This window comes from Pinus tabuliformis, chromosome X (assembly GCF_031772625.1).
Source record: "Pinus tabuliformis cultivar Carrire ecotype Pingquan chromosome X, CPIR1, whole genome shotgun sequence".
Lineage (NCBI taxonomy): Eukaryota > Viridiplantae > Streptophyta > Pinopsida > Pinales > Pinaceae > Pinus > Pinus tabuliformis.
The window spans coordinates 545,422,986-545,433,884 of NC_142308.1; the positions used below are offsets into that span (position 1 = coordinate 545,422,986).

The 10,899-nt window shown below is 45.0% G+C and overlaps 1 pseudogene; it reads right to left on the reverse strand.

Moving 5' to 3' along the window:
* Positions 1-7,223, reverse strand: part of LOC149141151 (putative importin subunit beta-4) — a 36,020-nt pseudogene extending 28,797 nt beyond the window's left edge.
* Positions 7,224-10,899: the final 3,676 nt, after the last annotated feature.

Below are 10,899 nucleotides of genomic sequence, written 5' to 3' on the forward strand. Positions count from 1 at the left end.
AGTGAAGTGAAAGGATGCACCTGAGTCAATCAACCATGCCTCATGATCTACATGTGTACTTGAAGAAGCCAGGTACACATCCCCACCTTCATCTGAGGTGGTTTTCGCCTCTGCAGAAGGAGCATCATCAGATCCCTTTCCTTTACCAGGAGCTTTAGATTTACAATCCCTTCCGAAGTGCCCTTCCTTTCCGCATTTCCAGCACACCACCTTTGTAGGTTTTCCTGGAGATTTAGATCTCCCTCTAGATTTAGATCTCCCACTCGATGACTTATTTTTGTTTCTGTTCTGGGACCGTCCTCGTACAGACAAGGCATCACCATTCTGGTTGTCCATATTTTTCCATCTCATCTCCTCTGTTAGCAAGGCTGAGACTATTTCATCAAACTGCAAAGCAGTTGCATTTCTACCTATTGCAATAACCAGACTATCCCATGAATCTGGTAGAGAACACAACAGACTGATGCACTTATCTTCATCTGAAATTTTAATATCAACAGATAATAACTGACTTACCATAGTATTAAATGCATTCAGATGCTCTGTCACCAAGTCTCCATCTTTCATCCTCAAGTTATACAGCTTTTTCCGCAGGAACAATTTATTCACCAGAGACTTAGATTGGTACAAAGTCCCTAACTTGACCCACAAAGCCTTTGCCGTAGCTTCCCCTGATACATTCAGCAATACTGAATCCGAGACACACAATCGTATTGTGCTCTTTGCCTTCCGATCCAACTTCTTCCATTCTTCATCGGTCACTCCCGATGGTTTAGTACCTGGATCTACCGCGATCCACTGATCTTTATCCACCAACAGATCCTCCATCTTGAGTTTCCACAACTCAAAATTCTGACCATTGAACTTCTCAATCTCTATCTTTCCACTGCTCGCCATCTTCTTTCACCACCAGAATCGATCTCGCAGATCTCCCACTGAACAGGGTCTACCACAGGCCCGAGCGAAACCCCTCAGCAACAAAGGCGTCCCCTTGAAGCCAAAATAGCTCTGATACCAAATGTAGGTTTTAACCCTGTACAGAAATTACCTGCATACGAATTCTTAAACAAAGAAAATAAACAATGCGAGAGCATAACCCATAAAACACATATGCACAGAGATTTTTCCCTGGATCCCAAAACCGGGACTACTAGCTTGATTTTTCATTATGTTCCTTTCAATGTTACAATACATATTTATACATGCCGAAGCATCCAATACCATGGACCGAAAACCATCGCGTCCAAAAAACATGTGCAAAAATCATGCACAAAACCATAGGTGGGTCCGCCCAACCTAACATATGGTCCAAAACCAAAATTTTCCGGGGCGCTGCCCCGAACCCCATAAAGTGGGGTTACGGGTGCCCTTCAAACCCCCTATTAACTACGTGGAAAGAATATAACACAACCCAGCAAATATTGTATTTAGTCTTTTCTAGCTTAAATATGGTTGGCGTAAATAATACTACTAAAAATTGGTCCTTTCTCAAGTTCAATAATTACAAGAATAGCTAGAATATTCATTTATCATATATGGACACTTGTCATCTTCACATGATTATGTGATAAGATATCCCTAACAAATTTAATTTGAAAAATTAGAAATATAAACTCATTTAAGGTCTCTTCTCAAGTGAGAGAAATTTTGAGTTTGTAAGGTGTTAAAAAAACTATGTAAACTTTATTTTTGTTAATTAATAAATGTTACGTGTTTGTCGACACTTTTACTATGAGAGTGGTATTGGAGAATTATGGTGCTATTGGTATAAAGGAGATTACAATGTTGGATGTTTTGAATTTTTTTATAATATTGGACAATGATTCAAAGGTACATTTGGTTTAAATTTTTAAGGTAAAAAAGTGTTCACAAATAATTTGGGATATATTGTAACATTAGTAGATTAGAATTGATAGTTTAGGTAGTTTGCTGATTACAGTTAAGAAAACCACTAACAATTATGATCTAGTAATTGTATTTTTTTGTATAAATATTTTATGATTGCATTCAATAAAATATATGTTTTATTATGGAGTTCATCGGGCTTGTAACAATGGTAACAGTGTGGTGAGATTTAGAAGCGGTGAGAGTCTCGTTTGAACTCCATTGACGATTTATAGTGGTGGTCATGTTGCCTGTTGTGATCGAGGTGGACAACGTTGCGTGGTGAGCAGAACCCGAAGCGGGAGCGCGTGGTGAACCCGACGTGACTAGTTGACAGTGCGCGGGACTGGTGGTTTTGGAAACCACCCCGACACCACACATCGTGGTATTGGAAACCACTATGGGTGCCCTAGTACTGAATGTGGGTCGTCGATTTAAGTGTTGAGCTATTTTCTTGAAACCTTCCCTGGGACTACTCATCTCGTTAAATTCCAACGAGTTTCGTGTTGTCGTAGACCATTTATTTGTGTGGACCATTGATCAAATTTCAACATGTACGGGAGTTGTCATCCCCACCAATTGCGTGCTGTCCCCACCAATATTATATGTCGCAATTTTTTTAACATCCGATAAATTATTATTTGATGAAGCTTTTAACCTTGGTTAGATTTAGTTAATATTCATTAAATTTTTATCTGTTGCAAATGCCTTGCCGCAAGACCATTAATCGCTTACCACATATTGTCAAGTTTTTTTTTTCAAATAATGACATATTTTTCAGTTCCTTAATTTTTTTATTTTATTTAAAGGTGACATCAATAATTTCTTTGGTCGGATTTTCCATTTATGTGAAAGAAAATTACCCATAATGGATAAGAAATCTAAAGAGTGCATTGATTTTTAATGATTTGTGGCAAGATATTTGCCAAGGGAAGAAAGACAAAGACGATAAAGAAATTGCACCAGAAGCTCCAGAAGATGAAAAACAATGTGTTATCTGGGAAGTCAAGAACAATAAATCTTATGCTATGATCACAACATCAGTTTCAAAAGAGGTAAGTAGGTACATTCATTCCTATAACACAACATATGCAGCATTAGAAATTTTAAAGGAACTCTATGATTCAAATTCAGAATTAGAGATTATTCAGTTGTTATTGAAGTTATTTAATTTGGAGATGAAGGACAATGATCCAATGAAATTGGCTTTTGAAATTAATGTTATTTTCCATGATATAGAAGCTATGGGTGTTAAAGTAGATTTACAATTGATTGCCTTCATCAAGGCCCTACATCCTGCATATTCTCACTACTTGGAATCTCTCCAAGCTAGTGGAAAATTAAAGGATATTACTTTTGATAAGTTTTGTTGGCTTATTGGGGCCCGACCTAGGTTCAGAGTTAAGTTAGCCAAACAAATCTCGGTACTACTGGCCCTTTTGGCAAGAGTCCGCAAAGCGCGGACTGAGGTCTCACTCGAAGTAGTATGGGAGGGTGCTAGAACTAGGTTTCCACACCCTAGAGATGTCTGATGAGTTCAAGTGGTTCGTGGTTTGACCCTGCACACGCAGGTTTCTTTGTGCACTTTCCCTTACCTCGCAGCCTAATATCCTGCCTTCATACAACCCTACCGAGGGGTTGAATGTCGCGCTCTATGTTATTACCCAAGACCTCAATGGTATTCCAACGTTACTTACTTAGCTTTGCCTACTTGAGTGCTTTTAAGTATACTTAACAATATAAACCATTCATACAGGTGTGCGTAGTAAATAAACAATATATTTGCAAATCAAATCAACCATGCATTAACCCAAGAACATATACACAAAATTATGATAAAAATTCTCTTTATTAATTCCTTCCTTGGTTATAGACTCAACTCCACCCTGCGCACTCAGCTGTAGGGGTCTGCGCACTCAGCTGCGGACTACTAGGCCTCTACGCACTCAGCTGCAGAGCCTTCTCCTACTCTATGACCCAAAGACACACTTTACACTTGCGACTCAATCACTTAGACTTGTTATTCTTCTCTACCATTCTTCTCTCTACTTAGAGCCGCCCTCTATTTATACAATCCCATGGCCTGCGAACCATGGGTAGGTCTATCCAGCCGACGTTACATTACAAAACTAGGGCAGACAACCCTGTGACTATATCGTACTTTCATACCCCGCACCCGCAATTTGAGGAGCTTTACAACAAAATTCGGTCAAAACTTGGGCTTTGAGCCCCAAAACATGCCTTGGGAGGAGTTCCATGCCCAACAGGCCCCTGACACAAACATCGTGACTCGCCCTCGAGTCACTCTGTCGGCGCAGAAATCTTGGCGCGGAGTCCCTCCAACTATTCTCGAACTCGAACTGCGCGGAGGTCAGCAGCGCACTGAGCTACTACTTGCTGGATTTGCTGCATACGCTGTTCGGAGACCTCTGTGTCTGGGGTGCTTCTCTACATCAATGTGTGCATCCCCTATATGTTCGTGAGCTTGCCTTCGATGTCTGCTGTGATAGTGAAGGTCTCATCGATCCAAGGTTGGATGCGCACTTTTAGAACTGCCTCCTTATGTCATGCCGCGTCCAGCTACTCCTTTAGTGCTTTATCCTGCTGCATCCTTGCAAGCCGCTAGGTGAGGACCACTGTCTGCACAGTTCCTCGGACACTGTCATACTATTGTTGGAGTTCTCACGCCTCTGTCTATAAGCGTTGGACGTTGGGGTCCTCCTGTAGAGTTGTGAGGACCCAAAGTGATTCTTCCAATATGCTGGTGTAGTCTTACACTGCACCTTCGATTCCTCCAATCCCGCTATGATAGCGCTGGCGCATTTCTCTCTGACTTCCGGGGGAGCAGATGGCTGCACCTGTAACCGCAGCTCGGTGATCTGAAGATTCAGCTCCAACTGCACCTTTGTCGTTTCTTCCCTAGCCTCGCGGACTCCTGCTGCTAACCTATGGATCTACACCTCCACTGGTAGATCTGCTAGGATGGCTAGCTCCGGGACGCTTCGGCAAGTGTCGCTTATCACCTGCACCAACTGTTGATTTTGCGGCACCAATTCGTTGCGCTGCAAGCTGAGTTGTTCCATATTTATCTTCTGCTAGCTGAGGACTTGGAGCGTGCGACTCTCCCTAGTGCGCAGCTTTGTCGTTATCCCATCCTGCAATAGATATAGTGTCTCACGCAGAAGGGCAGCTAGATTAACATCGAGACCTTTCATCTTGCTAACCGAAAACCTATCGATCTCATTTGATGTCACTAGAGCCCCTTCTGGCAATACTATTGTGTTTGTCGTCTGCATGCGCAACATCTGCTCTACTGCCGTGGATCCGACTGCGAGGTTGGTTGAAAGGGTACCAACCGGAGGGGGGCACGCCTGTAATTCCTGCAACTGTGCTTTGAGGGCCCCCAACACAATCTGGTTCTCCTACATGAAATCTTGGAGAGCCTCATTGGTGACATCGCGCACCGTCTCGTCGATGTCATGCAGATCACCCTTGGTTAGGGTGATCGGGTCAATGGACAATTTCGAGGCCTTGACCTTCTTCCTCGATCCTGCTCGCTTTGCCGGGTGTTGGCATTTAAACTGTGTGGAAGTGGTTCGTGGGTCCACACCTCCTTCTTCTGTTTTTGCTTTCTCTGCCTCTTGCCCCTATGAAAGTGTTGTTTGGCCCTCACCTGCCTTCATGGCTGCTGCCTGTTCTGCTACTGCTACTGCGGTCTTTTCCTGCTCAGCGTCTTTTTGTGCAGTGTCCCGCACTGCTTGCACGTCTGCTGCTATTGTTTCTTCTGTCGTTTTTTGGCCAACTGTACGATGCGCAGCTTGCCATCATCTTTCTTCTTTTGTGCTGCCGACCTCTTGAGTTCTACAATGTTTGGGGCACGCAATTCTAGAGGCCATGCCTCTAAGACATTGAAAATGGCGTCGTCAGTGGCTACACAAGGTAGCTTCGTCCACTGCTTCGTCAGATCCTTGCGCGCCCTAATATAGATGTTGTGCATGTCTGCCTTGAATTATGAAAAACTCTGCAGACCGTTGTAAACCGTGGGAAACACCCGTAGCTTATGGTTGATCCACATTTGGATGTTCATCTCCATGAGAACCCAGAAGATCTTGTTGTCGCGTATCCTTGTAGCAACCTTCGTGTAATCTAAGAGTGAAGCATACTTCGCGGCCTTCGATAAATCTCTGTCAATTATGGGGAATTGACTGTCCTCTGAAAATTCCCCAGCTATGAGCACTATGGACAACAACAACCATGCATAGTGGAAGGTTTTACCCTACTCCTGGGCTTCGCGGAAATTCTATAAGAATTTTGTGCGGAGGAATTCGGACTCGTTAAACTGGACCCCTTTCGCAAATTGCTCGGCCAGTGCGACCACCAACACATGTAGCTCGTCGGCACGACACTTGCTCATAACTTTTCCCGTGAGGATTTGGTTTGCTATGTGTACTGCTTTGTCCTTGATGCTAGATATGGCGTAGCCCCTATTCTTATTTTCTAGCTTGTACTTTGTCTTCATGGCCTCCACGATGGCCAAATCACTGCCCTTTCCTTTCGATATGGTCGCGGGGTCCTTTCGTTTGTATGGAAGCCAAGAAACACGATGAATCAGGTCTACTGTGATGGGGATGGGCTCCTCCAGCCATAAATACCCATCATGCACCAGGTAGAGTAGTTGCTTGATGACGAAAATGGTTATTGGGGTGCGGTGGAAATGTGGTATGCATAGTAGGTTCAGCAGTCTAGCCTTTTCCACACTGCACAACCACTTTTGTGGCTCTAACATTTTCACCACCCCTGTGGTGTTCTGCTTTATGAGGTTTCCGGTCTCAAGGTGAGGGAACTTCTCACGGTCGGTGAGGTCCGAATCTTCAAATTTCATGGTCGGCACACAGCCCAGGCGTGTGCCCTCAAACATAATGCCATCTAGGAGGAGCAGGGTCTGGAGCGAACTCTTGGTCTCATCCAGGTCCTTAGGAACTCTGGCCTGCGCTTTTCGCTGGGGGGACATAGGTGGGCAGTTTTGTCACAGAGGGCGTATGTTGAGTATCCACCTCCATGCCTTTGTCTTCTTCCTCTGTGATGATAAGGGCCTATAGATCTTCTTCTTCTTCGTCTGTATCTATAGTGACAACTTTCCCTTTCTCTTCCATCGATAGTTTGCTGCGCAGCGGGTTTCGCGGGGACATGCATACGGGAGCCATTGCTTGTTTATCCTTCTTGGGTCTTGGTGTATGCGGTGATTTCGGGATCTCTGCCACAATCCTGGCACCTTCTGGAACATCCTCCACTATTAGGGCCTGCGCGGCCTCATCAGCGGTCACCTCTTCTATCCCCATGCCATCCTTAGTTACTATCATTGTAGTTGTGCAGCAATATATCACTCGTGAATGCAGGGGCTTAATCAATGCTTGACTCACAATACTGAGGACTCTACTCAATCGCTCAATTCGCAAATGACCAAGTGTTGTTTGCTGGGTAGCCCTTTGTATTTTATAGTGCTTTTTGAATTCGAATTTGACTGCTCCCCCTAATTCCGGTTCATTAATGCTTTCTTGGCGGCATATTTTCCCAAGTATTACCTATAAATCACGTCTTAAATACCTGCCGCCTGCTCCATTTGGCCTCAAGTCAAGCATTCCATCATGAATAGTGACTTCAACGGTCACTTTCTGGCCAACCCGCGCAGCAGCGCAGCCCCTTGTGCACTGTCGTGAACCTTGTGACTCTCTGCTTCTGCGCACATCTCTAATATCGCACAGCTCCCAGGCAGAATAGTTTATAGTCCCGTGCTCCCTTCCAACTGCCTGGAGTGCTAAGACTATCCTTCCCTTGGCTAGTCAGGTGGTCGCACCACCCGTGTAGAGTTCCATCCTGTCCTCCGTCATGGTTCCTGGAGAATCCCCACCTTGTAGTGTTACGGTCGGCATTGCGCACTTCACCATTTGCAACGCGCTACCCTGGTCACTATGCTTAGCAATATGTGGTCCAAGCCAAGGCATCAGACTGATCAAATTGTGGCGATAGGTTGTAACTCTATTATCGTGATCACACGCCCCCTGTCTTACCATTCTAGTCTTTTTGCTGAGAAAATATTTCTTTATCTCGTCCTCTAGCTTCTTGACTTCCGCATCCACCAGCGTGCTTTTCTTTCTTAACCGTACCCTGTCTTCTTCAAGTTCTTGGAGTCTAAGGTTTCCCTGTTGGATTTCTTCCTCAAGTCCCATGCGTTCTGTCTCTTGCGGCTGTGTGATCCCTCCTTTCCAAGATTCACGAACCATCATATCTACGGGTGATACTTTGCACGGACTAGGCTTTGTATACTCCATAGGGATTACAACATCTCCTTCATACTCCAGCTTTGGAAATGCCCACGTAGTCAGGGTTTTGCGCATGGTCCTATAAGCCCATAGAATCACTGGTACACGTAGGTCCCAGTCAGTCCTCTTCACATGGTGGACCACATTTAGTGCCTTGCGTACTTTGTCAAATGCTTCTGCGTGAATATGTTTTTGCATGCTTGGTCTGATCATACTCCCTATTCGTCGTTTGCGCCATCGTCTTGCCTACTCTTGCTTGTTGGTTGTGTTTCCAATCGTGAGGACGGTGTGTGTTCATGCAGGTTGCGCACCATATGCCTGTACCCATCTGGAGAGGTGGGTGCGCAGGCTGTTTCATCCATCATACCCAGCTTTCATCTGCATCTAAGGCTTTCCAAACCGCATGAGCATCATCCTTCTGCATTCGCGCCAATTCTCAAAATTCTGCTAGTGCATACCCCACCAATGTGCGGGCATAGCACAGAGTGCCCACTTCAGAGCGTCAAAACGTTGTTGTTCTAGTACTTCTCTTTCAAATTGGTTTAGGAAATCATCCACCTAGGTCAATCCGTCATACATAGGAAGATATTTTACCTCTGTTGCCACGCAGCGCAACGATCTTGTCATCATGTTGCAATTGAGCGTGGTTACCTCGTGTAACCGGTTCTGCCATCGTTCTATCTCTTCATCCGAATATGAGGTGCAAGAGATTTCGTGCTCCCACGAAATCCTACCATCCGATGTTGGATTCACCTAGTCCTGCTCATGCGCGGTTATCTTGTAAATATAGTCTAGATTGTCGTCTCTATCGTAGCCACGCACTGGCTCTGTGTAGCGCGATCCTTCCACAAGGTCTAAAGGTACCACTACACACAGTGACTTTTTCTCAAAAATCATCTCGTGCTTCCTTAGATTTATCACTCTATTCATGTCAGTGGCCCAATCTATTCCCAGTAGCGTGGGATAGGGATTGCTATCATCAACAATCTCTATCATTTTGAAATTTGCAAGTGCGCTCGCGCCTTCGATATCTACCGTTATTCCCTGCAATCTTCCCATAGGTAGGATCTTTTGTTAGTTCGCCATTCGCAGTTGAATCGAAGACCCTTGCAATGTGGGCCTACCCATGCGCTCCCAGGTTTGCTTTGGCAGGACATTTACGTCCGATCCTAGATCCAAAATCACTTGATCCATTTCATATTCTTCGATTTGCGCGATTAATCTCATCTCTCTTCCTGTTCGCGTTGTGTGCTTCCCGAGCTTCTGGACTATGCGGGGTTCTCCTAGCGTGGTCCCATCACATCTATTTATGAGTTCTTGCATCCCCTTCACAGCCTTGCTGTCGCGCAACAACTTCATGCATGTCTCCAGAAAGGTAGTGAGAATTGATGGGTCCATTTCTGGTTCCAGTTTGTCTTTACTACCTGAAGTGGAGGACTCCGCAAAGCTCTTCTTAGCTTCCATGAATGTCTCCTTAGTGTGCTCCAAATCAAATTTTGGTTCCTTTTTTGGAGCCTTGCGAACCCAGGCACTCTCTTTGGGCTGCTTGCCTTTGTCATCTCCTGTTGTGATACCACTTTGGAGCACGATATTTACATTTGGGTCTTCCTCGCGCGGCTCAGACCTCAGCATTTGCAAGTTCTAATTCAGGGGAGGTTGGAGTGTTCATTTATCGCGCAGCCTCGCTATCAGCGTGGGACAGTCCTCTGTCTCATGATCAAAATGGGTACAATATAAGCATGATGCTCACGTTAGACTTGTACAATCACGGGCATAATTCCCTGGCCCTCCACAATTCTAACAAATCAGCTAGTCGTGACCTCTTCCTAGTCCCATTTCACCTCGACCTTGTTCGCGCCCCTGAAATCCAGTGCGTGCTATCCTTGCATTTTGATCGAGGGACAATGTTTCGGTCTGAACCCTGTAGGTAGGAGTCCGATCCATCATCAGTTCATAACTTCTACAGGTGCTCTCATCGTGGCCTACTGACCTGCAGAAATTATAGAACAACTGCTGGGAAGTCTGCGTATACTTTTGTAATAAATGGTAGTTATCTGTAGCATGATTCCCTCCTATCTAACAAATCATGCACCATAATGTAGGCGCCGCACTCGGTCCTACTTGTGCCTCTGGTCTCAATGGCATTAGTCCTCCTCCCGCCAGGTAGTTCGTGAAGACTGGACAATGGTCCTTGTCATGTCCCTGGCCCTTGCACTTTACGCACCATACCTCCTCATGCGCTTCTGGGTGAGTTGTCATGTCTTGTTTCAAACTTTGCATCTCAAGACACAAGTTTTTCAACTGCGCGTGGATCTGTTGGACTCCCAGGTTAGGATCTTGTATCGGGGTTTCGTGCAGTCTCATTGCAATCTCTAAGGCCTCGTCCTGAGTGCATAGCTTCTATTGTGACAACGCGTTCCTTAGATGCGCCGTAAGCGATGCTACAAACCATGCACGGTGTTGCCCATCTGTCATGGTCATGTTGGCTTCATGAATCATACCCTTTAGTCTCTGATATAGCTCCCAGGGGGTCTCTCCTAGAAGCATCGCGATTTCCTTAAATCCAATAATCAACTATGTCTCTGATTTTGGCCTGTTAAATTCCCTATTTAGAGTAGCTTGGATATCCGCGATCCCTGCATTTGGGTTGTCATTGGAGTGCTTAATGTACCAATTCAATGTGCGATCCTACAAA